Here is a 22,445-nt window from a genome sequence, read left to right on the forward strand (position 1 = left end):
TGTCTGTTCCTCTGGCTGGGACAGGAGATCACACACTGTTCTAATATTATTGAGACACATGCTCACGGTTTGTTCCTCAGACTGGGACAGAACATTCCACACTAGGTTATTATTATTGAGAGACAGGCTCACTGTTCCTCAGTCTGGGACAGGAGATCACACTGTATTATTATTGAGAGAGAAGCTCACTGTTCCTCAAGCTGGGACAGGAGATGATACACTGTATTATTATTATTGAGGGACAGGTTCACTGTTCCCCAAGCTGGGACAGGAGGTCACACACTGTATTATTATTATCTTTGAGAGATAGGCTCACTGTCTGTTCCTCGGGCTGGGACAGGAGATCACACACTGTATTATTATTAGTGAGAGACAGGCTCACTGTTCCTTATGGTGGGACAGGAGATCACACTGTATTATTATTATTGAGAGACAGGCTCACTGTCTGCTCCTCTGGCTGGGACTGGAGATCACACACTGTAATATTATTATTGAGACACATGCTCACGGTTTGTTCCTCAGACTGGGACAGGACATTCCACACTAGGTTATTATTATTGAGAGACAGGCTCACTGTTCCTCAGGCTGGGACAGGAGATCACACTGTATTATTATTGATAGAGAAGCTCACTGTTCCTCAAGCTGGGACAGGAGATGATACACTGTATTATTATTATTGAGAGACAGGCTCACTGTTCCTCAGGTTGGGACAGGAGGTCACACACTATATTATTATTATTGAGAGACAGGCTCACTGTCTGTTCCCCAGGCTGGTACAGGTGGTCACACACTGTATTTTTATTATTATTGAGAGACAGACTCACTGTTCCTCAGGGTGGGACAGGAGATCACACTGTATTATTATTACTGAGAGACAGGGTCACTGTCTGTTCCTCAGGCTGGGACAACAGATCACACACTGTATTATTATTATTATTATTATTATTTAGAGACAGGCTTACTGTCTGTTCCTCTGGCTGGGGCAGGAAATCACACACTGTATTATTGGTATTGAGAGACAGGCAAACTGTTTGTTCCTCAGGCTGGGACTGGAGATTACACACTGTTCTATTAATATTGAGAGAGAGGCTCAGTGTTTTTTTCCTCACACTACGACAGGAGATCACACACTGTTTTATTATTATTGAGATACAGGCTCACTGTCTGTTCCTCAGGCTAAGAAAGGAGATTACACACTGTATTATTATTATTGAGAAACAGGCTCACAGTCTGTTCCTCAGGCCTGGACAAGAAATCACACACTGTATTATTATTATTGAGCGACAGGCTTACTGACTGTTACTCAGGCTGGGGCAGGATATCACACGCTGTATTATTAGTATTGAGAGACAGACTCAGTGTTCCCCAGGCTGGGACAGGAGATCACAGACTGTATTATTAGTATTGAGAGACAGGCTCACTGTTTCTCTGGCTTGGACCTGAGATCACACACGGGTCTGTTATTATTGAGAGACATGCTCACTCTTTGTTCCTCAGACTGGGACAGGACATCCCATACTGGATTATCATTATTGAGAGACAGGATCACTGTCTGTTCCTCAGGCAAAGATAGGAGATCACACACTGGATTACTACTATTGAGAAACAAGTTTACTGTCTGTTCCCCTGGCTGGGACATGAGATCACACACTGTATTATTATTATTGAGAGACAGGCTCACTGTCTGTTTCTCAGGTTGGGACAGGAGATCACACACTGTATTTTTTATTATTGAGAGACATGCTCACTGTTTGTTCCTCAGACTGGGACAGGACATTCCACACAAGGTTATTATTATTGAGAGACAGGTTCACTGTCTGTTCCTCAGGCTAAGACAGGAGATCACACACTGTATTATTATTATTGAGAAACAGGCTACCTGTTCCTCAGGCTGGTACAGGAGATCACACTGTATTATTATTATTAAGAGACAAGCTCACTGTTCCTCAGGCTGGGAAAGGAGACGACACATTGTATTATTATTATTGAGAGACAGGCTCGCTGTTCCTCAGGCTGGGACAGGAGATCATACTATATTAATATTATTGAGAGACAAGCTCACTGTTCCTTAGGCTGGGACAGTAGATCACACTGTATTATAATTGTTGAGAGTCTGGCTTACTGTTCCCCAAGCTGGGACAGGAGGTCTTTTCCTCAGGCTGGGACAACAGATCACACACTGTATTATTATTGTTATTGAGAGACAGGCTCTCTGTCTGTTCCTCTGGCTGGGGCAGGAAATCACACAATATATTATTAGTATTGAGAGACAGGCTCAGTGTTCCTCAGGCTAAGACAGGAGATCACACACTGGATTATTATTATTGAGAGAAAGGTTTACTGTCTGTTCCTCAGGCTGGGACAGGAGGTCTCACACTGTATTATTATTATTGAGAGACAGGCTCACTGTCTGTTCCTCAGGCTGGGATAGGAGATCACAAACTGTATTTTTATTATTGAGAGACAGGCTCACTGTTCCTCTGTCTGGGACAGGAGATCTCACTGTATTATTATTATTGAGAGTCTGGTTCACTGTTCCCCAGACTGTGACAGTGGATCACACACTATATTATTATTACTGAGAGACAGGCTCACTTTCTGTTCCCCATACTCAAACAGAAGATCACACACGGTATTATTATTGAGAGACAGGCTCACTGTCTGTTCCTCATTCTTGGACAGGAGATCACACTCTGTATTATTATTATTAAGAGAGAGGCTCACTGTCTGTTTCTCAGGCTTGGACAGGAGATCACACAGTTTATTACTATTATTGAGAGACAGGCTCACTGTCTCTTCCTTTGGACTGGGACAGGAGATCACACACTGTATTATTATTACTGAGAGACAAGGTTACTGTTCCTCAGGCTGGGACAGGGGATGACACACTGTATTATTATTACTGAGAGACAGGCTCACTCTCTGTTCTTCAGGCTGGGATAGGAGATCACACACTGTATTAATATTATTGAGAGACAAGGTTACTGTTCCTCAGGCTGGGACAGGGGATGACACACTGTATTATTATTATTGAGAGAGAGGCTCACTGTTTGTTCCTCAGGCTGGGACTGGAGATCAAACACTTTTCTATTAATATTGAGAGACAGGCTCACTGTTCCTCAGGCTGGGACAGGAGGTCACACACTGTATTATAATTATTGAGAGACAGGCTCACTGTTCCTCAGGCTGCTACAGTAGATCACACTGTATTATTATTATTGAGAGACAAGTTCACCGTCTGTTCCTCAGGCTAGTACAGGAGATCTCACAATGTATTATTATTATTGAGAGACAAGCTCACTGTTCCTCAGGCTGGGACAGGAGATCACAAACTGGATTATTATTATTGAGAGACAGGTTTACTGTCTGTTCCCCTGCCTGGGACAGGAGATCACACGCTGTATTATTATTATTGAGTGGCAGGCTCACTGTCTCTTCCTCTGGCTAGGACCGGAGATCACACACTGTTCTATTATTATTGAGAGACATGCTCACTCTTTGTTCCTCACACTGGGACAGGACATCCCACACTGGATTACTATTATTGAGAGACAGGATCACTTTCTGTTCCTCAGGCTGGGACAGGAGATCACACACTGAATTATTATTATTGAAAGACAGGATCGCTGTGTGTTCCCCAGGCTGGGACAGGAGATCACACACTGTATTATTATTATTGAGAGGCAGGCTCACTGTCTCTTCCTCAGGCTGGAACAGGAGATCAAACACTGTATTATTATTATTGAAAGACAGGCTCACTGTCTGTTCCTCAAGCTGGGACAGGAGATCACACACTGTATTATTATTATTGAGAGACAGGCTCACTGTCAGTTCTTCAGGTTGGGACAGGAGATCACACAATGTATTATTATTATTGAGAGACAGGCTCGCTGTCTGTTCCTCAAGCTAGGATAGGAGATCGCACACTGTATGATTATTATTGAGAGACAGGCTCGCTGTCTGTTCCTCAAGCTGGGATAGGAGATCACACACTGAATTATTATTATTGAAAGACAGGCTCGCTGTCTGTTCCTCAGGCTGGGACAGGAGATCACACACTGAGTTATTATTATTGAAATACAGGCTCGCTGTGTGTTCCTCAGGCTGGGACAGGGGATCACAGACTGTATTATTATTATTGACAGATAAACTCACTGTTCCGCAGGCTGGGACAGTAGATCACACTGTATTATTACTATTGAGAGAAAGCCTCACTGTCTGTTCCTCAGGCTGGGACAGGAGACATCACACTGTATTATTATTATTGAGAGTCAGGCTCACTGTCTGTTCCTCAGGTTGGGACAGGAGATCACACACTGTATTTTTATTATTGAGAGACAGGCTCACTGTTTGTTCCTCTTGCTGGGACTGGAGATCACACACTGTTCTACTGTTATTGAGAGACATGCTCACTGTTTGTTCCTCAGACTGGGATAGTACATTCAACACAAGGTTATTATTATTGAGAGACAGGTTCACTGTCTGTTCCTCAGGCTAAGACAGGAGATCACACACTGTATTATTATTATTGAGAGACAGGCTCGCTGTTCCTCAGGCTGGGACAGGAGGTCACACACTTTATTATTATTCTTATTGAGAGACAGGCTCACTGTCTGTTCCTCATGCTGGGAGAGGAAGTCACACACTGTGTTATTATTATTATTGAAGGACAGGTTCACTGTCTGTTCCTCAGGCTGGGACAGGAGATCATACTGTATTAATATTATTGAGAGACAAGCTCACTGTTCCTTAGGCTGGGACAGTAGATCACACTGTATTATTATTGTTGAGAGTCTGGCTTACTGTTCCCCAAGCTGGGACAGGAGGTCACACACTGTATTATTATTATTGAGAGACAGGCTCGCTGTTCCTCAGGCTGGGACAGGAGGTCACACACTTTATTATTATTCTTATTGAGAGACAGGCTCACTGTCTGTTCCTCATGCTGGGAGAGGAAGTCACACACTGTGTTATTATTATTATTGAGAGACAGGCTCACTGTCTGTTCCTCAGGCTGGGACAGGAGATCATACTGTATTAATATTATTGAGAGACAAGCTCACTGTTCCTTAGGCTGGGACAGGAGATGACACACTGTATTATTATTATTGAGGGACAGGCTCACTGTTCCTCAGGCTGGGACAGGAGGTCACACACTGTATTATTATTATTGAGAGACAGGCTCACTGTCTGTTCCTCAGGCTGGGACAGGAGATCCACACACTGTATTATTATTATTGAGAGACAAGCTCACTCTTCCTCATGCTGGGACAGTAGATCACACTGTATTATAATTGAGAGAGAAGCTCACTGTTCTTCAAGCTGGGACAGGAGATGACACACTGTATTATTATTATTGAGGGACAGGCTCACTGTTCCTCAGGCTGGGACAGGAGGTCACACACTGTATTATTATTATTGAGAGACAGGCTCACTGTTCCTCAGACTGGGACAAGAGATCATACTGTATTATTATTATTGAGAGACAAGCTCACTGTTCCTCAGGCTGGGACAGTAGATCACACTGTATTATAATTGCTGAGAGTCTGGCTTATTGTTCCCCAAGCTGGGACAGGAGGTCACACACTGTATTATTATTATCTTTGAGAGATAGGCTTACTGTCTGTTCCTCAGGCTGGGACAGGAGAACACACACTGTATTATTTTTATTATGAGACAAGCTCACTGTTCCTCAGGATTGGACAGGAGATCACACTGTATTATTATTATTGACTGATAAACTCACTGTTCTCCAGGCTGGGACAGGAGGTCACACACTGTATTATTATTATTGAGAGACGGGCTCACTGTCTTTTCCTCAGGCTGGAACAACAGATCACACACTGTATTATTATTATTATTGAGAGACAGGCTCACTGTCTGTTCCTCAGGCTGGGATAGGAGATCACACACTGTATTTTTATTATTGAGAGACAGGCTCACTGTTTGTTCCTCTTGCTGGGACTGGAGATCACACCCTGTTCTATTGTTATTGAGAGACATGCTGACTGTTTGTTCCTCAGACTGGGACAGGACATTCCACACAAGGTTATTATTATTTAGAGACAGGTTCACTGTCTGTTCCTCAGGCTAAGACAGGAGATCACACACTGTATTATTATTATTATTGAGAGACAGGCTACCTGTTCCTCAGGCTGGGACAGGAGATCACACTGTATTATTATTATTAAGAGACAAGCTCACTGTTCCTCACTCTGGGAAAGGAGATGACACACTGTATTATTATTATTGAGAGACAGGCTCGCTGTTCCTCAGGCTGGGACAGGAGGTCACACACTGTGTTATTATTCTTATTGAGAGACAGGCTCACTGTCTGTTCCTCATGCTGGGAGAGGAAGTCACACACTGTGTTATTATTATTATTGAAAGACAGGTTCACTGTCTGTTCCTCAGGCTGGGACAGGAGATCATACTGTATTAATATTATTGAGAGACAAGCTCACTGTTCCTTAGGCTGGGACAGTAGATCACACTGTATTATTATTGTTGAGAGTCTGGCTTACTGTTCCCCAAGCTGGGACAGGAGGTCACACACTTTATTATTATTATTGAGAGACAGGCTCGCTGTCTGTTCCTCAGGCTGGGAAAGTAGATCACACTGTATTATTATTATTGAGAGTTTGGCTCACTGTTCCTCTGGCTGGGACTGGAGATCAAGCACTGTTCTATTATTATTGAGACACATGCTCACGGTTTGTTCCTCACACTGGGACAGGACATTCCACACTAGGTTATTATTATTGAGAGACAGGCTCACTGTTCCTCAGGCTGGGACAGGAGATTACACTGTATCATTATTATTGAGAGACAGGCTCACTGTCTGTTCCTCAGGCTGGGACAGGAGATCCACACACTGTATTATTATTATTGAGAGACAAGCTCACTGTTCCTCTGACTGGGACAGGAGATCATACTGTATTATTATTATTGACAGATAAACTCACTGTTCCTCAGGCTGGGACAGTAGATCACACTGTATTATAACTGCTGAGAGTCTGGCTTATTGTTCCCCAAGCTGGGACAGGAGGTCACACACTGTATTATTAATATCTTTGAGAGACAGGCTCACTGTCTGTTCCTCTAGCTGGGGCAGGAAATCACACACTATATTATTAGTATTAAGAGACAGGCTCAGTGTTCCCCAGGCTAAGACAGGAGATCACACACTGGTTTATTATTATTGAGAGACAGGTTTACTGTCTGTTCCTCAGGCTGGGACAGGAGATCTCACACTGTATTATTATTATTATTGAGAGAAAGTCTCACGGTCTGTTCCTCAGGCTGGGATAGGAGATCACAAACTGTATTTTTATTATTGAGAGACAGGCTCACTGTTCCTCAGACTTCCTCATACGGAAGAGTTACGCCACCACGAGCTGCGATAGGATCCCAGTTCGAAAGGAGTCGATGCCACTGCCGGTTCCCGGTTTCTTTTAGTTAGAGGTCCGGAGAAGCATTTCAAGCAGGTTACACTACTCCTTCCGGACATTCATTCCCTTTTCAAAGTCAGTCGTTTTGCTGTAGTCTGCATCATTTAGGCTGATTATCAAGGTTAGCCTTTATTTGGTCATGGGGGCCTCGGTACTGTATGCTAATTCTAAAGACAGTTTCACCTGTTTTCTGATTGCTAGGTTCTGTACCAGTGCAGACATGTCAAACAGTGAATGGCTGTACCTCTATTGTATCCGTGGTCAGTGAATGAAATCAGTAATAAATGAATATATGTATAGTTATATGAAAAACAAGTGGTTTATCGACTCATCTTCATTTGCAGATTTAGAGGCAGCTTCGATATTCGTTTTACAAGCGGGTTTTTTTGTATATGGGTCACACACATGCCATAGCAACAAAACATCTGTAGAGATGAGGCTATAGATCACCTTTCCATCCTCCAGGTTTTCCCCCCAAAGCCTATGGCTCCAACGGCAACTCCTGCTGGCCGAGAGAGCAAGAGCTTGCAGCACCTGGTATTCCCAGGCAGTCTCCCATCCAAGTACTAACCAGGCCCGACCCTGCTTACCTTCCGAGATCAGACGAGATCGGGCGCGTTCAGGGTGGTGGGGCCGCAAGCGAAAGCGGTACCGCCTGACTCGCTACTTGAAGCTGTGTGTGGCTGGGGCTCCGTGCCCCCCGAGCGGGACTGAAGAATCGTTCGTGTGCAACTCTTTGGAAAGGAGCCTCTTTCCAAATCGCGTTGCGTGCCTTTATGTTGGCGAATGTGCTCCCTTGTGTTGGCTTGTCCCGCACTGGAGGAGGACAAACAAACTGCACGGAGGAGCACAAGGCAAGTCTTCACAAGACAAAAACCTCCAGTGCACAGCACTCTGAAAACATTTCTGGGCTGCCGCGTGTTTATTTCAGCACATGAAGCGCACTAGTCCAACACGTCGGCCGGGCGCGCGGTGCCTCCGCCCTCTTGTGGCCTTGCGGCGTCAGAGCAAGAGGCTCCTTCTCGCTGCCTTTCCGTTGTGTTGCAGAGCCCCGAGAGGGAACCTGGAGCGCACACTTTGTGGGGGCGGGGGACCGCGTTCGCGCTCTGCCCCCGGTCTCTTGCGCAAGTACTAAATCTCACGGCGCCAGCCAGCGGCCAGGAGACAAGTACAATATCGCGGGACAGGGGGGCCTCGTCATTGATTGTTACATATGAGACGGGGATTAGGAGGAGACCCCGACTGATTGGTAAAGGGGAACACTAACACCAGAGTGACACCCCCGGCGTCTCTTTTTGAGAGACGCCTTGGGATTTCTTAATGGCCAAGGAGGGTCGGGACCTCGGTTTTACGCCTCCCCTGAAGGACGGCGCCTGTTTGTGCAGCAGAGTGTCGCCATCAGGATGCTGGGGCATAAGAAAGCCACACAGAGCGCAGGGTGAGCGCTCCCTACCGGTCCCAGTCACACCTCTTGCAGGAGCAGCAGCAACCTGAGCTTTTCCGGGGGGAATCTCCCATCCGGGTGCCGGCTAGGCTCACACCTGCTGGGCTGCCGTGGGTGAGCCCAGTCGAGAGTCGCAGGGTGAGATCTAGTCACCGGGGAGAAACAATACAAGCGAAGGATTACTCGGCTCCCAGCACTTGAAAAGACCGACAAATGACTCGTTCCCGCTGGAGCTGAATGTACCTGCATGTGTCGTGTCGTCTTCTTCCCACGCCCCGCTGTGTTTGCTGTATTGTCTTTGAAGCCGGCCCCCGAGACGAGACGGGCTGTTCCTGTGCCCCAATGAACACTTTACGGGTGCCATTCCCAGGCGTTGTGGCCATTGTCGGTGGTCACACGCGATAAGATAAGGTGCAGGAGAGCGGGGCATGCCCAGCGCCAGACATTCAAGGAGGGGGCTGTGCGAGGTGAGGTGAGGTGCGACACACCGGAGCCCCGACGCTGCTAATGCGGAGCACTTGTTGAACTGGCATTGAAAGGACTTGTGCGCACGGAGCGAGCCTTCCCTGCGGCGGAGCGTGGAAACTTTCTCCCCGCGCTGCGGGAGTTGTGTGCGCTGCAGCGGTGCCGAGAGAACAGCACAGAAGGCAGCAGGCTCTGGAGAGCGGGTAAGAGACGGAGCCTTGTGGGCAGGCGAGCAGGCCCGTTTTTTGGAAATTGCTGAAAAGGCTCCGGTGTTTGTTCGGTGTGTGGCAGGCGCACGACGCGAGCTTGCGTAGCGATCTGCCGGTCTGGTGTTATGCAAATGAGGCCGAATTGCGTCCCGGGACATGCTGCGAATGCGCAATGGCGACTGCAGATGTGTAGGAAACGGCGCGCTAGTTTTCTCGTTTTGCCCACACTTTTGAGTGTTAGGGTGGCGTGTGAGTGTGCGAAAGAGTGGGCCCAGCAGGAGGCGGTGGCGTGCGGGGCGAGGAGCTGGCCTAGGCTGCGCGATTTGTGCTGTGGGTGCGGGTCGCTTGCAGGGGCTTGTACAGCTCATACTTACCTGGCAGGTGGAGTTGTTGGATTGTTTTCTTGTTTTGTGGAAATAGTGTTTGTTTTGCAGTTCACGAAATGGCAACTTTTGGATCCCGCAAGAATGCTGTGCGTTTTGAGCTTTTGGATGACCTCTTCATGGATCGTATGCAGTTCAGCAGAAAAGTGTTGCAGAAGGAACTTGGCTTTGAACCTCGGCACTTGGATTTCATCTTCGCTCTCCCAGGTCAGAAAGCATTTGAGGTTGTATTTGCTACCTATCCTCTGTTTGAACAATGTGTGGATGTGTTTGAGGCAAAAAGAGGGAAAGTTCCTGCTCTTGAGAAGATCAACTTGCAGCCTTTGACACAGAGAGAGAGGAAAACCGTGCATGTTGTTATGTTCTCGGAACTGGCAAAGACGGAAGACATTCACACCTGGCTTAACCAGTACTGCACCGTCCACCATGGAACTGAGGTTAGAGATGTTGACGGTATAAAAACAGGAGCAAGGAAATTCGAGGTTCGCTTGCTACCGGACAATGTAAATGGAGGCTTAAGGCACCTGCCCTCTACAATCCGGCTGGGCGCCTGCAATGGCTATGTTTTTTATGTGGGACAACCAAAGGTGTGTCGGCGCTGTGGTGCTGTGGGACACCTGGCATCGTCCTGCACTGTGAAATGCTGCAAGACCTGTGGCAAACAGGGACATTTAGCCTCTGACTGTTCAATGCTGCCAAAGTGCAATTTATGTGGCTCGGAAGGACACGTTTTTAAGAACTGCCCTCACGCCTACGCCAATAAACTCAAAATGAGAAAGGATGAGGCAGTGCTTGTTTCAGCCAAACCGGCCCGAAAAGCCAAAGCAAACAACAAGTCAAACAAAGAACCCTTGTTGGACAAAGACTCTCAGCCTCCAGCCAGGATCAGTCCTGCTGTGGCTCCGGGGCCAGTGGAAGAGAGATCCACTACCCCCCCACAACCGCAGACTGCACCAGACAAGCACGAGGGTTTGAAAACCCCCGAGAACAGCGACCCCTCCCCCACTCCTGCTCCTCAGAACGAGGGCCAGTGTGGGGCCCCCCGGTGGAGCGGGTCCAGCGAGGATACCCAGGATTCAGCGGAGCTGCTTTTCCCAGACTCTGCAAGTGCTACAGATGCCCTCCTCTCCTCCATCCAGTCCATCACGGAGGATCTGCAGCAGCTGGTGGGTGAGGGGGAAGAGGAGACTGGTGCATCGGCTGCACCCCTTTCCCCTCAGTGCTCCCAGGAGCTGGACGTAAGGAAAAGGAAAAATGACTCTGTTTTCTCCCCGAGCGAGGAGGAAGGAGAGCATGGCGATGGGGACAGCTGGAACCCCTCCACCCCTCCCTCTACCCCCTTCCTTGAAATGGACTCTGTGAACGCTTTTACTGCTGCCACCCTGATGAAGGCTCATTCAGAGGATGGCTGGCAGGAAATTGGTAAGAAGAAAAAGAAAAAGAAGAAGGTAACAGGTGAGACAGAAGAGAAATGTGTTTTGTAAAGACTGGCTCCACTTTCTTATGTAATATGGCTCTAAACATAATTTCTCTTAACACCAGAGGTATCAATGACAGAGTTAAATGCCAGTCTGTCTTTGATTACCTCCAGCAGAGAGAGGGAGATGTGTTGATGTTGCAGGAGTGTGCTTTAGCCTATCAAGAGAGGTATAAAAGCTTTGAAGATAGGTGGGATAAAGGGCTTTCTGTTTGGTCAGGGGACAATAACAACAGAGCCTCTGGCGTGGCCATTCTTTTCAAAGGATGGGCTTTCAAATTGAAAAGTATTCAGAGGGTCATAGATGGCAGGTTGCTGTGTGTGGATGTGGAATGGGGGACCGTTAACCTGCGGCTAATCAATGTGTATTGTCCTTCTGACGTGGGAGGAAGGGTGGAGCTACTCAAGGCACTCTCTCCCCTATTGTTATGTAGCACAGACGTGATAGTGGGAGGGGATTTTAATTGTATCTTAGAGCACACAGACAGGCAGTCTAGCTCTCCGATAAAATTGGATTCCAGCTCACTGGCCCTGCAAAACTTAGTTCAAGACTTTAAACTCTCAGACACATATAGATGTATATATCCCACAACAGCAGGATATACATGGTCAGGGAGGAATAGCAGCTCCAGAATTGACTATTGCTTTGTCTCAGCGAGAGTGAAAGTTGTTGGGGTCACTCTTCAGCCTGTCTTCTTCTCAGATCATCAGGCTTTAGGGTGTAGAGTGGAACTCCAGGGCGGGACTGTCTTTGGCCCAGGCCTCTGGAAACTCAACACAAAGCTGCTAGAGAACGAGGGGGTAGTATCCCGCTACAAGGAGAAACTATCACAGTGGCTGTCCTTGCAGTGTCTGTACGGGTCAGTAGGAGAGTGGTGGGAGGAGGTGAAGGTGAGGACAAAGGCCTTTTTCATGGCTGAGGGAAGGAAGGCTGCTGCCAGACGGAGAGGAGTGCTAGCCAGGAAACAGAGGCAGCTGCAGCGTCTCTACACGATGCTGCACAGTGGCTTCGATGTGCTCGAGGATATCACTCTTTTAAAAAAGGACATCCGGAGCATAGCCGAAGAAAGTAGTCGAGGAGTGCTGTTAAGAAGCAGAGTGCAGTTCTTGGAAGAAAATGAGAAGTGTACTCGCTTCTTTTTCAGGAAAGTGGTAGGCTCCAAGTCAGTCATGGAAAGTGTAGTTGATGAGGAGGGACGAGAGAGAACAGAGCCGAGTGCTATCCTCTCCTGCACCGAGGCCTTCTACTCAAGACTGTACAGCTCTACAGAGGTAAAGGATGAAGAAATTCATTTTTTCACCTCAAAGCTAGAAAACGTTTTGAGTGAAGAAGATAGGGAAGTACTAGAGAGGGATTTGACAGTAGAAGAGCTGAGACAGGCTATGGAGAGCTTACAGAAGGGGAAAACTCCGGGTGCTGACGGGCTCCCTAAAGAATTTTATTGCACCTTTTGGGATCTGCTTCAGGATCCGCTACTGCTCCTATTCGAGGAAAGCTATAAGACAGAATTGCTGCCTGACTCCTTAAGAGAAGGCACTATCTCTCTCTTGTTTAAGAAAGGAGCAAAGAATGACATAAAGAACTGGAGACCCCTCAGCCTGTTAGGCGTGGACACTAAGATCCTGTCCAAAGCCCTTTTCCTGCGCCTACAAAATGTAGTGGCCTCACTGGTAGGGAAAGAACAGACTTGTGGGATAGCAGGACGCCTGATGAGCGACAACCTGGCCTTGTTGAGGGATGTCTGTCTGTACTCGGAGGATCGCTCCCTCCCTCTGTGCATTTTAGGTGTAGACCTAGAAAAGGCCTTTGACCGCCTAAACCGGCAGTACTTAACATCGGTACTTGAGCACATGAAGTTTGGCCCCATCATGAGAAAGTGGATTAACCTGCTGTACACAGGTAGCAACAGCAGAGTAATGGTTAATGGCAATAGATCACGCCCCTTTGAAGTCTGTTCAGGGGTGAGGCAGGGCTGCCCATTATCCCCCTTGTTATTTGTTTTGGCTATGGAGCCCTTAGCCTGTGCCTTGCGCCAGGATCAGGCCATTAATGGGATACCAGTGCCTGGAAGTGGGGGAAGAGAGGTAAAGACATCTCTATACATGGATGACGTCACCCTGCTCCTCTCTGACAATGCCTCAATTAGCAGAGCTCTGCAGTGCTGTGATCGTTTCTCTTTGGCTTCCTCTGCAAAAATTAACAAATCTAAGAGTGAGATTTTTTATCAGAACTGGAGGGAGCCAAAAGAAGGACATGATCTCAGGCTGCAAGAGAAGAGAATTAAGGTCCTGGGGGTGTATTTTGGAGAAGAGATGGGAACAGTAAATTGGCAGAACAAATTGCCAATCTTAAACAAAAAACTGATGCAATGGAAGGACCGAGACCTCACCATGACAGGGAAGGTGCTAGTCATCAAAGCTGAGCTCTTGCCTATCTTGAATTTTCTGGCTTCTACCTTCCCAATCCCACACCGTGTTGCGGCGGTGCTGAGGAGATTGATGTTTCAATTTCTATGGGGTGGGAAGCAGGAAAGACTCAGAAGGGAAATAATGTACAGGCCGCTACCCTCAGGGGGGAAGTCTGTCCCAGATATTGCTACGAAGCTGCTGTGCATTTTCCTGGCCTCTGTGCTGAGAGGCTTTGCAACAGCACCTGCAGCGCGTACCTGGACTTATTTTTCCAGGCTCTGGATAGGTAGGGAGGTGTTCAGAGTGTGGGGTGTCAGACCCAAGCTGGATATCCCACTCTCTGACACATGCCCTGCAATTTATGGGACAGTTAAAAGTTTTCTAAGATCTCACCCAATTGGCCATATTCCCCTCCGAGATGTCAGCGTCCAAAAACTGGAAGATTTTGTTGCACCCCAGAACAATAGGCAGACCCCTGTGGGCATTTTAACATCAGCCCAAACAAGGAAGGTGTGGAAACACACATCCTCTAAGTTTCTGTGCAACATTCACAGAGATTTAGCCTGGAGTGTCGTCCACCAGTGCTTACCGGTACGAACTTTCTTGTACCGTAGGGGCCTCACCCCCAGCCCTCGCTGCGTTAGGGTGGGCTGCGGCGAGGAGGAGACTGTGACCCATCTCCTGTGGTCCTGCTTTTTTGCTAAGGCCTTCTGGGCACAGTTTGAAGATTGGTTGCAAGCTCTCTCGCCCCAATTTACCCTGACCGCTGCTTTCGTCATATACGGCATCTCTCCTGTCAAACTTCCTCCTGACGTGTTTGACAGGATCTGGGCCGTGGTGAACAGTGGGAAAGACGCCCTGTGGAGAGTGAGGAACATGGGGCTGTTCAAAGGCATCGAGGTCCCAGTCAAGGCAGCAGGTAGCCTGGCCCTGTTCATCACCCGAGAGAACTATTACCTCAGAGATCTGTGGAGAGAAGGGAGGGAGGAAGCAGAAAATCTGTGGGAAATAGAGAGCATAGGTCAATATCTCAAGAAACTGTGAAAAACATTATCATGTTTAAGTAAAGAATGTGATTTGCACCAGAAAAAAAGAAATTGTTGCTATGTAACTGGTACCGTGTCAAATGTAATGAGATGTGATCATATATACTGTTTTAAGTATGTATATTAATGTAAAGCTTTCTAAATTGTGATGCCCTGTACTTTTTTGTGAAAAGAAAATAAAGTTCTTAAATCGGTTCACCCAGGGCGAGACTCGGCCATTGCACTCCGGCTGTGCTGACCCCTGCGAATTCCCCAAATGTGGGAATCTCGACTGCATCATTTCTGGTAGTGGGGGACTGCGTTCGTGCGTTCTCCCCTCGCTTCTCTGCCTTTTGGCTAAGATCAAGTTCAAGTGGCATGCCCGCAGTTCTTGTCTTTCCAAAGGTCTAGAAGGCTATCGAAGATCCTGAAGAGTGCTTGAGCTGGTATCGCTCTAGGTTGAGCCTAGGGGGTTAAGGCCAAGCAGCAGCAGCTGAGCTGGGTGGGATCCGGCAGCAACGTTCTCTCTCTGCTCTCTCCTCTCCTCTCCTCTCCCCCTTTCTCTTGCTCCGCCTCCTTGGCCTCTTGGCTGGGAGTAGGTATACGTGGCCTGCCACGGGTCCCTGCTTTCTTCCTCGAGACTCGGAAGCGCTATCCGCTCCCTCTCTCTCTCGCTCTCTCTCTCTCTCCCTCTCTCTCTGCCTCCTTGGCCTCTTGGCTGGGAGTAGGTACACGTGGCCTGCCCGCGGTGCCTGCTTTCTTCCTCGAGACTCGGAAGCGCTATCCGCTCTCTCTCTCTCCCTCTCTCCCTCTCTCTCTGCCTCCTTGGCCTCTTGGCTGGGAGCAGGTACACGTGGCCTGCCCACGGTGCTTGCTTTCCACCTCGAGACTCGAAAGCGCTATCCGCTCCCTCTCTCTCTCGCTCTCTCTGCCTCCTTGGCCTCTTGGCTGGGAGTAGGTACACGTGGCCTGCCCGCGGTGCTTGCTTTCCACCTTGAGACTCGGAAGCGCTATCCGCTCCCTCTCTCTCTCTCTACCTCCTTGGTCTCTTGGCTGGGAGCAGGTACACGTGGCCTGCCCGCGGTGCTTGCTTTCTTCCTCGAGACCCGGAAGCACTTTCCGCTCTCCTCTCAATTCAATTCAATTCAATTCAAGGTGCTTTATTAGCATGACCGATGGGTACAATCAGTGTTGCCAAAGCAAATGAAAGTAATGATATTTACATGAAACAAAACAAAAATAGAAGTAAAATAAAGTCTACAGACATATTACAGACATTTACAACAAAGACATATTATAATATATTGACATATTCTGTAGGCGGCTGGAGCATTATTGGGAGACAGACTCACTGTTCCTCAGGCTGTGACAGGAGATCACATACTGGGCTGCCAGTTCAACTGAGTTCCCTCCTCCCTCTCCCAGTAGGATTGGGACCCGTTGTGATTCTGGCAGGTGTGGGAACTCTGGGATTAGATTTCTGAATTTAGGGAAGAATGTTTCTCTAATCCCAGAGTATCTGTCACAGTGCAGTAGGAAGTGCACCTCTGTCTCTATTTCTCCCCACTGGCAATGGGAGCACAGCAGTTCTTAGAAGAAAATGAGAAGTGTACTCGCTACTTTTTCAGGAAAGTGGTAGGCTCCAAGTCTGTCATGGAAAGTGTAGTTGATGAGGAGGGACAAGAGAGAACAGAGCCGAGTGCTATCCACTCCTGCACCGAGGCCTTCTACTCAAGACTGTACAGCTCTACAGAGGTTAAGGATGAAGAAATTCATTTTTTCACCTCAAAGCTAGAAAACGTTTTGAGTGAAGAAGATAGGGAAGTACTTGAGAGGGATTTGACAGTAGAAGAGCTGGGACAGGCTATGGAGAGCTTACAGAAGGGGAAAACTCCGGGTGCTGACGGGCTCCCTAAAGAATTTTATTGCACCTTTTGGGATCTGCTTCAGGATCCGCTACTACTCCTATTCGAGGAAAGCTATAAGACAGAATTGCTGCCTGACTCCTTAAGAGAAGGCACTATCTCTCTCTTGTTCAAGAAAGGAGCAAAGAATGACATCAAGAACTGGAGACCCCTCAGCCTGTTAGGCGTGGACACTAAGATCCTGTCCAAAGCCCTTTTCCTGCGCCTACAAAATGTAGTGGCCTCACTGGTAGGGAAAGAACAGACTTGTGGGATAGCAGGACGCCTGATGAGCGACAACCTGGCCTTGTTGAGGGATGTCTATCTGTACTCGGAGGATCGCTCCCTCCCTCTGTGCATTTTAGGTGTAGACCTAGAAAAGGCCTTTGACCGCCTAAACCGGCAGTACTTAACATCGGTACTTGAGCACATGAAGTTTGGCCCCATCATGAGAAAGTGGATTAACCTGCTGTACACAGGTAGCAACAGCAGAGTAATGGTAAATGGCAGTAGATCATGCCCCTTTGAAGTCTGTTCAGGGGTGAGGCAGGGCTGCCCATTATCCCCCTTGTTATTCGTTTTGGCTATGGAGCCCTTAGCCTGTGCCTTGCGCCAGGATCAGGCCATTAATGGGATACCAGTGCCTGGAAGTGGGGGAGGAGAGGTAAAGACATCTCTATACATGGATGACGTCACCCTGCTCCTCTCTGACAATGCCTCAATTAGCAGAGCTCTGCAGTGCTGTGATTGTTTCTCTTTGGCTTCCTCTGCAAAAATTAACAAATCTAAGAGTGAGATTTTTTATCAGAACTGGAGGGAGCCAAAAGAAGGACACGATCTCAGGCTGCAAGAGAAGAGAATTAAGGTCCTGGGGGTGTATTTTGGAGAAGAGATGGGAACAGTAAATTGGCAAAACAAATTGCCAATCTTAAACAAAAAACTGATGCAATGGAAGGACCGAGACCTCACCATGACAGGGAAGGTGCTGGTCATCAAAGCTGAGCTCTTGCCTGTCTTGATTTTTCTGGCTTCTACCTTCCCAATCCCACACCGTGTTGCGGCGGTGCTGAGGAGATTGATGTTTCAATTTCTATGGGGTGGGAAGCAGGAAAGACTCAGAAGGGAAATAATGTACAGGCCGCTACCCTCAGGGGGGAAGTCTGTCCCAGATATTGCTACGAAGCTGCTGTGCATTTTCCTGGTCTCTGTGCTGAGAGGCTTTGCAACAGCACCTGCAGCGCGTACCTGGACTTATTTTTCCAGGCTCTGGATAGGTAGGGAGGTGTTCAGAGTGTGGGGTGTCAGACCCAAGCTGGATGTCCCACTCTCTGACACATGCCCTGCAATTTATGGGACAGTTAAAAGTTTTCTAAGATCTCACCCAATTGGCCATATTCCCCTCCGAGATGTCAGCGTCCAAAAACTGGAAGATTTCGTTGCACCCCAGAACAATAGGCAGACCCCTGTGGGCATTTTAACATCAGCCCAAACAAGGAAGGTGTGGAAACACACATCCTCTAAGTTTCTGTGCAACATTCACAGAGATTTAGCCTGGAGTGTCGTCCACCAGTGCTTACCGGTACGAACTTTCTTGTACCGTAGGGGCCTCACCCCCAGCCCTCGCTGCGTTAGGGTGGGCTGCGGCGAGGAGGAGACTGTGACCCATCTCCTGTGGTCCTGCTTTTTTGCTAAGGCCTTCTGGGCACAGTTTGAAGATTGGTTGCAGGCTCTCTCGCCCCAATTTACCCTGACCGCTGCTTTCGTCATATACGGCATCTCTCCTGTCAAACTTCCTCCTGACGTGTTTGACAGGATCTGGGCCGTGGTGAACAGTGGGAAAGACGCCCTGTGGAGAGTGAGGAACATGGGGCTGTTCAAAGGCATCGAGGTCCCAGTCAAGGCAGCAGGTAGCCTGGCCCTGTTCATCACCCGAGAGAACTATTACCTCAGAGATCTGTGGAGAGAAGGGAGGCAGGAAGCAGAAAATCTGTGGGAAATAGAGAGCATAGGTCAATATCTCAAGAAACTGTGAAAAACATTATCATGTTTAAGTAAAGAATGTGATTTGCACCAGAAAAAAAGAAATTGTTGCTATGTAACTGGTACCGTGTCAAAATGTAATGAGATGTGATCATATATACTGTTTTAAGTATGTATATTAATGTAAAGCTTTCTAAATTGTGATGTCCTGTACTTTTTTGTGAAAAGAAAATAAAGTTCTTAAAAATCATAAATCGGTTCACCCAGGGCGAGACTCGGCCATTGCACTCCGGCTGTGCTGACCCCTGCGAATTCCCCAAATGTGGGAATCTCGACTGCATCATTTCTGGTAGTGGGGGACTGCGTTCGTGCGTTCTCCCCTCGCTTCTCTGCCTTTTGGCTAAGATCAAGTTCAAGTGGCATGCCCGCAGTTCTTGTCTTTCCAAAGGTCTAGAAGGCTATCGAAGATCCTGAAGAGTGCTTGAGCTGGTATCGCTCTAGGTTGAGCCTAGGGGGTTAAGGCCAAGCAGCAGCAGCTGAGCTGGGTGGGATCCGGCAGCAACGTTCTCTCTCTGCTCTCTCCTCTCCTCTCCTCTCCCCCTTTCTCTTGCTCCGCCTCCTTGGCCTCTTGGCTGGGAGTAGGTATACGTGGCCTGCCACGGGTCCCTGCTTTCTTCCTCGAGACTCGGAAGCGCTATCCGCTCCCTCTCTCTCTCGCTCTCCCTCTCTCTCTGCCTCCTTGGCCTCTTGGCTGGGAGTAGGTACACGTGGCCTGCCCGCGGTGCCTGCTTTCTTCCTCGAGACTCGGAAGCGCTATCCGCTCTCTCTCTCTCTCTCTCTCCCTCTCTCCCTCTCTCTCTGCCTCCTTGGCCTCTTGGCTGGGAGTAGGTACACGTGGCCTGCCCGCGGTGCTTGCTTTCCACCTCGAGACTCGGAAGCGCTATCCGCTCCCTCTCTCTCTCGCTCTCTCTGCCTCCTTGGCCTCTTGGCTGGGAGCAGGTACACGTGGCCTGCCCGCGGTGCTTGCTTTCCACCTCGAGACTCGGAAGCGCTATCTGCTCCCTCTCTCTCTTGCTCTCTCTCTGCCTCCTTGGCCTCTTGGCTGGGAGCAGGTACACGTGGCCTGCCCGCGGTGCTTGCTTTCCACCTTGAGACTCGGAAGCGCTATCCGCTCCCTCTCTCTCTGCCTCCTTGGCCTCTTGGCTGGGAGCAGGTACACGTGGCCTGCCCGCGGTGCTTGCTTTCTTCCTCGAGACCCGGAAGCACTTTCCGCTCTCCTCTCAATTCAATTCAATTCAATTCAAGGTGCTTTATTAGCATGACCGATGGGTACAATCAGTGTTGCCAAAGCAAATGAAAGTAATGATATTTACATGAAACAAAACAAAAATAGAAGTAAAATAAAGTCTACAGACATATTACAGACATTTACAACAAAGACATATTATAATATATTGACATATTCTGTAGGCGGCTGGAGCATTATTGGGAGACAGACTCACTGTTCCTCAGGCTGTGACAGTAGATCACATACTGGGCTGCCAGTTCAACTGACTTCCCTCCTCCCTCTCCCAGTAGGATTGGGACCCGTTGTGATTCTGGCAGGTGTGGGAACTCTGGGATTAGATTTCTGAATTTAGGGAAGAATGTTTCTCTAATCCCAGAGTATCTGTCACAGTGCAGTAGGAAGTGCACCTCTGTCTCTATTTCTCCCCACTGGCAGTGGGAGCACAGCCTGTCCTCTCTGGGCAGCCAGGTCTGCCTGTGTCGCCCAGTTTCTATGGCCAGGCTGTGGTCACTGAGCCTGTACTTCGTCAGGGTCTGTTTCTGTTTGTTATTTTTTATTTTGGTCAAATATTCAGCTAGTGTGTATTGTCTGTTTAAGGTTCTGTAACATTCCAGTTTATGTTGTGTCTGTGTGTGTGTGTCCCAGTGTGTGAGATATTGCTGTTTGATCTGTGCTGTGATGTGGTTGAGTCTGGGTTGTGGTGCTCTAGCAGTGCTGTCCTGAGGCTGGTTAGTGTCGGTGTGGCTCAGGTCGGTGAGCCTCAGGACCAGCTGGCTCAGGGGGCTCTGTTTTGGGCTCAACTCTTGGCTCAGCAGGGCTTTGCGGTGGTAGGAATTTTGGTCACTGTTTTTTAGGTGTAGCCAATACTTGAATATTCTTTTCTGTATGTTTATCAATAGTGGGTACTGGCCCTTTTTCGGCCCTGCACCCGTTGTTAGGAGTTCTTCTCTGCACATGGAGGATGTTTCTACAGATCTCCATGTGCAGAGTTTCTGTGGGGTGTTTGTCCCATTGGGTGTAATCCTGGTCTGTGAGGGGACCCCACACTTCACTGCCGTATAGGGCAATGGGTTGGATTACACTTTCAAGTATTTGGAGCCAGATTCTTGTTGGTGGGTTGATGTTGAAGAAGCCTCCTTCTTATTGCGTAGAAAGCCCTGAGTGCCTTCTCCCTCAGTGCCTTCACTGCCAGGTCAAAACTCCCAGAAGAGCTGATGGTGAGACCGAGATATGTGTAGCTGGATGTGTGCTCCAATGTGTTGTTGTTCAGTGTGAATTTGTACCTGTTTCCCTGGGGTCTGGCTTTCTTCTGGAAAACCATAACTCTGGTCTTGTCCAGATTGACTGTCAGTGCCCAGGTCTGACAGTACTGCTCCAGCAGTGCCAGGTTCTGCTGCAGCCCCTGTTCTGTGGGCGACAGCAGGACCAGGTCATCTGCGTAGAGCAGGAACTTGATTTCTGTGTCGTGTAGTGTGAGACCAGGAGCTGCAGACTGCTCCAACATTCCTGCTAATTCGTTGATATAGATATTGAACAGTGTTGGGCTCAGGCTGCAGCCCTGTCTCACCCCGCGGCCTTGGGTGAAGAATTTAGTCCTTTTGTTTCCAATTTTCACTGCACATTTGCTCTCTGAATACATTGATTTAATTATGTCGTACACTTTGCCCCCTATGCCGCTTTGGAGTAGTTTATAAAACAATCTCTCATGCCAAATCGAGTCAAATGCTTTTTTGAAATCGACAAAGCAGGCAAAAATTTTTCCTTTGTGTTTTTGGTGGACGTGTTTGTCTATCAGTGTGTGCAGGGTGTAAATGTGATCAGATGTGCGGTGATCTGGCAAGAAGCCAATCTGACTTTTACTCAGGACATTCTGTTCGGTAAGGAAGGCCAGTATTCGTGTATTTAGGATACTGCAGAATACCTTCCCCAGGTTACTGTTCACACAGATGCCCCGGTAGTTGTTGGGATCGAGTCTATCTCCACTCTTATAGATGGGCGTGATCAGTCCTTGGTTCCAGGCCTCGGGGAAACATCTAGCTGTCATGATGAGATTGAAGAGTTTGAGCAGGGCTTATTGCAACTTTGGGCTGCTCTGTCTCAGCATCTCATTTATGACACCATCATGGCCACAGGCTTTGCGTGGTCTGAGGGCCTGGAGTTTGTCCAGTAGCTCCTGCTCAGTGATTGGGGAGTCTAAGGGGTTTTGGTTGTCTTTGATAGCCAATTCCAAAATGTTGAGTTTTTCATAAATGGTGTTTTGGTCTGATTGATTTGTATTTGGGAGCTTTTCATAGAGATTTTCAAAGTATGTTTGCCAGATTGTTCCATTTTGGATGGCCAATTCTTCTGGTTTTGATTTGTTTAAGTTGTTCCACTTCTCCCAGAAACAGTTCTGATTTAGTGACTCCTC

The 22,445-nt window shown here is 48.1% G+C and overlaps 2 non-coding genes and 1 pseudogene across 2 annotated transcripts; 2 read left to right on the forward strand and 1 right to left on the reverse strand.

Annotated features, from left to right (window-relative positions):
• Window positions 1-7,973: 7,973 nt before the first annotated feature.
• Window positions 7,974-8,092, reverse strand: LOC148824524 (5S ribosomal RNA). The gene has a single exon (XR_016093061.1). It is a non-coding gene; the product is annotated as a 5S ribosomal RNA (ribosomal RNA).
• A 6,947-nt stretch (window positions 8,093-15,039) lies between these two features.
• LOC148824525 (U1 spliceosomal RNA) lies at window positions 15,040-15,201 on the forward strand. The gene has a single exon (XR_016092903.1). It is a non-coding gene; the product is annotated as a U1 spliceosomal RNA (small nuclear RNA).
• A 3,789-nt stretch (window positions 15,202-18,990) lies between these two features.
• On the forward strand, window positions 18,991-19,128 carry LOC148824526 (U1 spliceosomal RNA; annotated as a pseudogene).
• The last annotated feature ends 3,317 nt before the right edge of the window (window positions 19,129-22,445 follow it).

The sequence above is a fragment of the Atractosteus spatula genome, chromosome 10, assembly GCF_055471065.1.
Source record: "Atractosteus spatula isolate fAtrSpa1 chromosome 10, fAtrSpa1.hap1, whole genome shotgun sequence".
Taxonomy (NCBI): Eukaryota; Metazoa; Chordata; class Actinopteri; order Semionotiformes; family Lepisosteidae; genus Atractosteus; species Atractosteus spatula.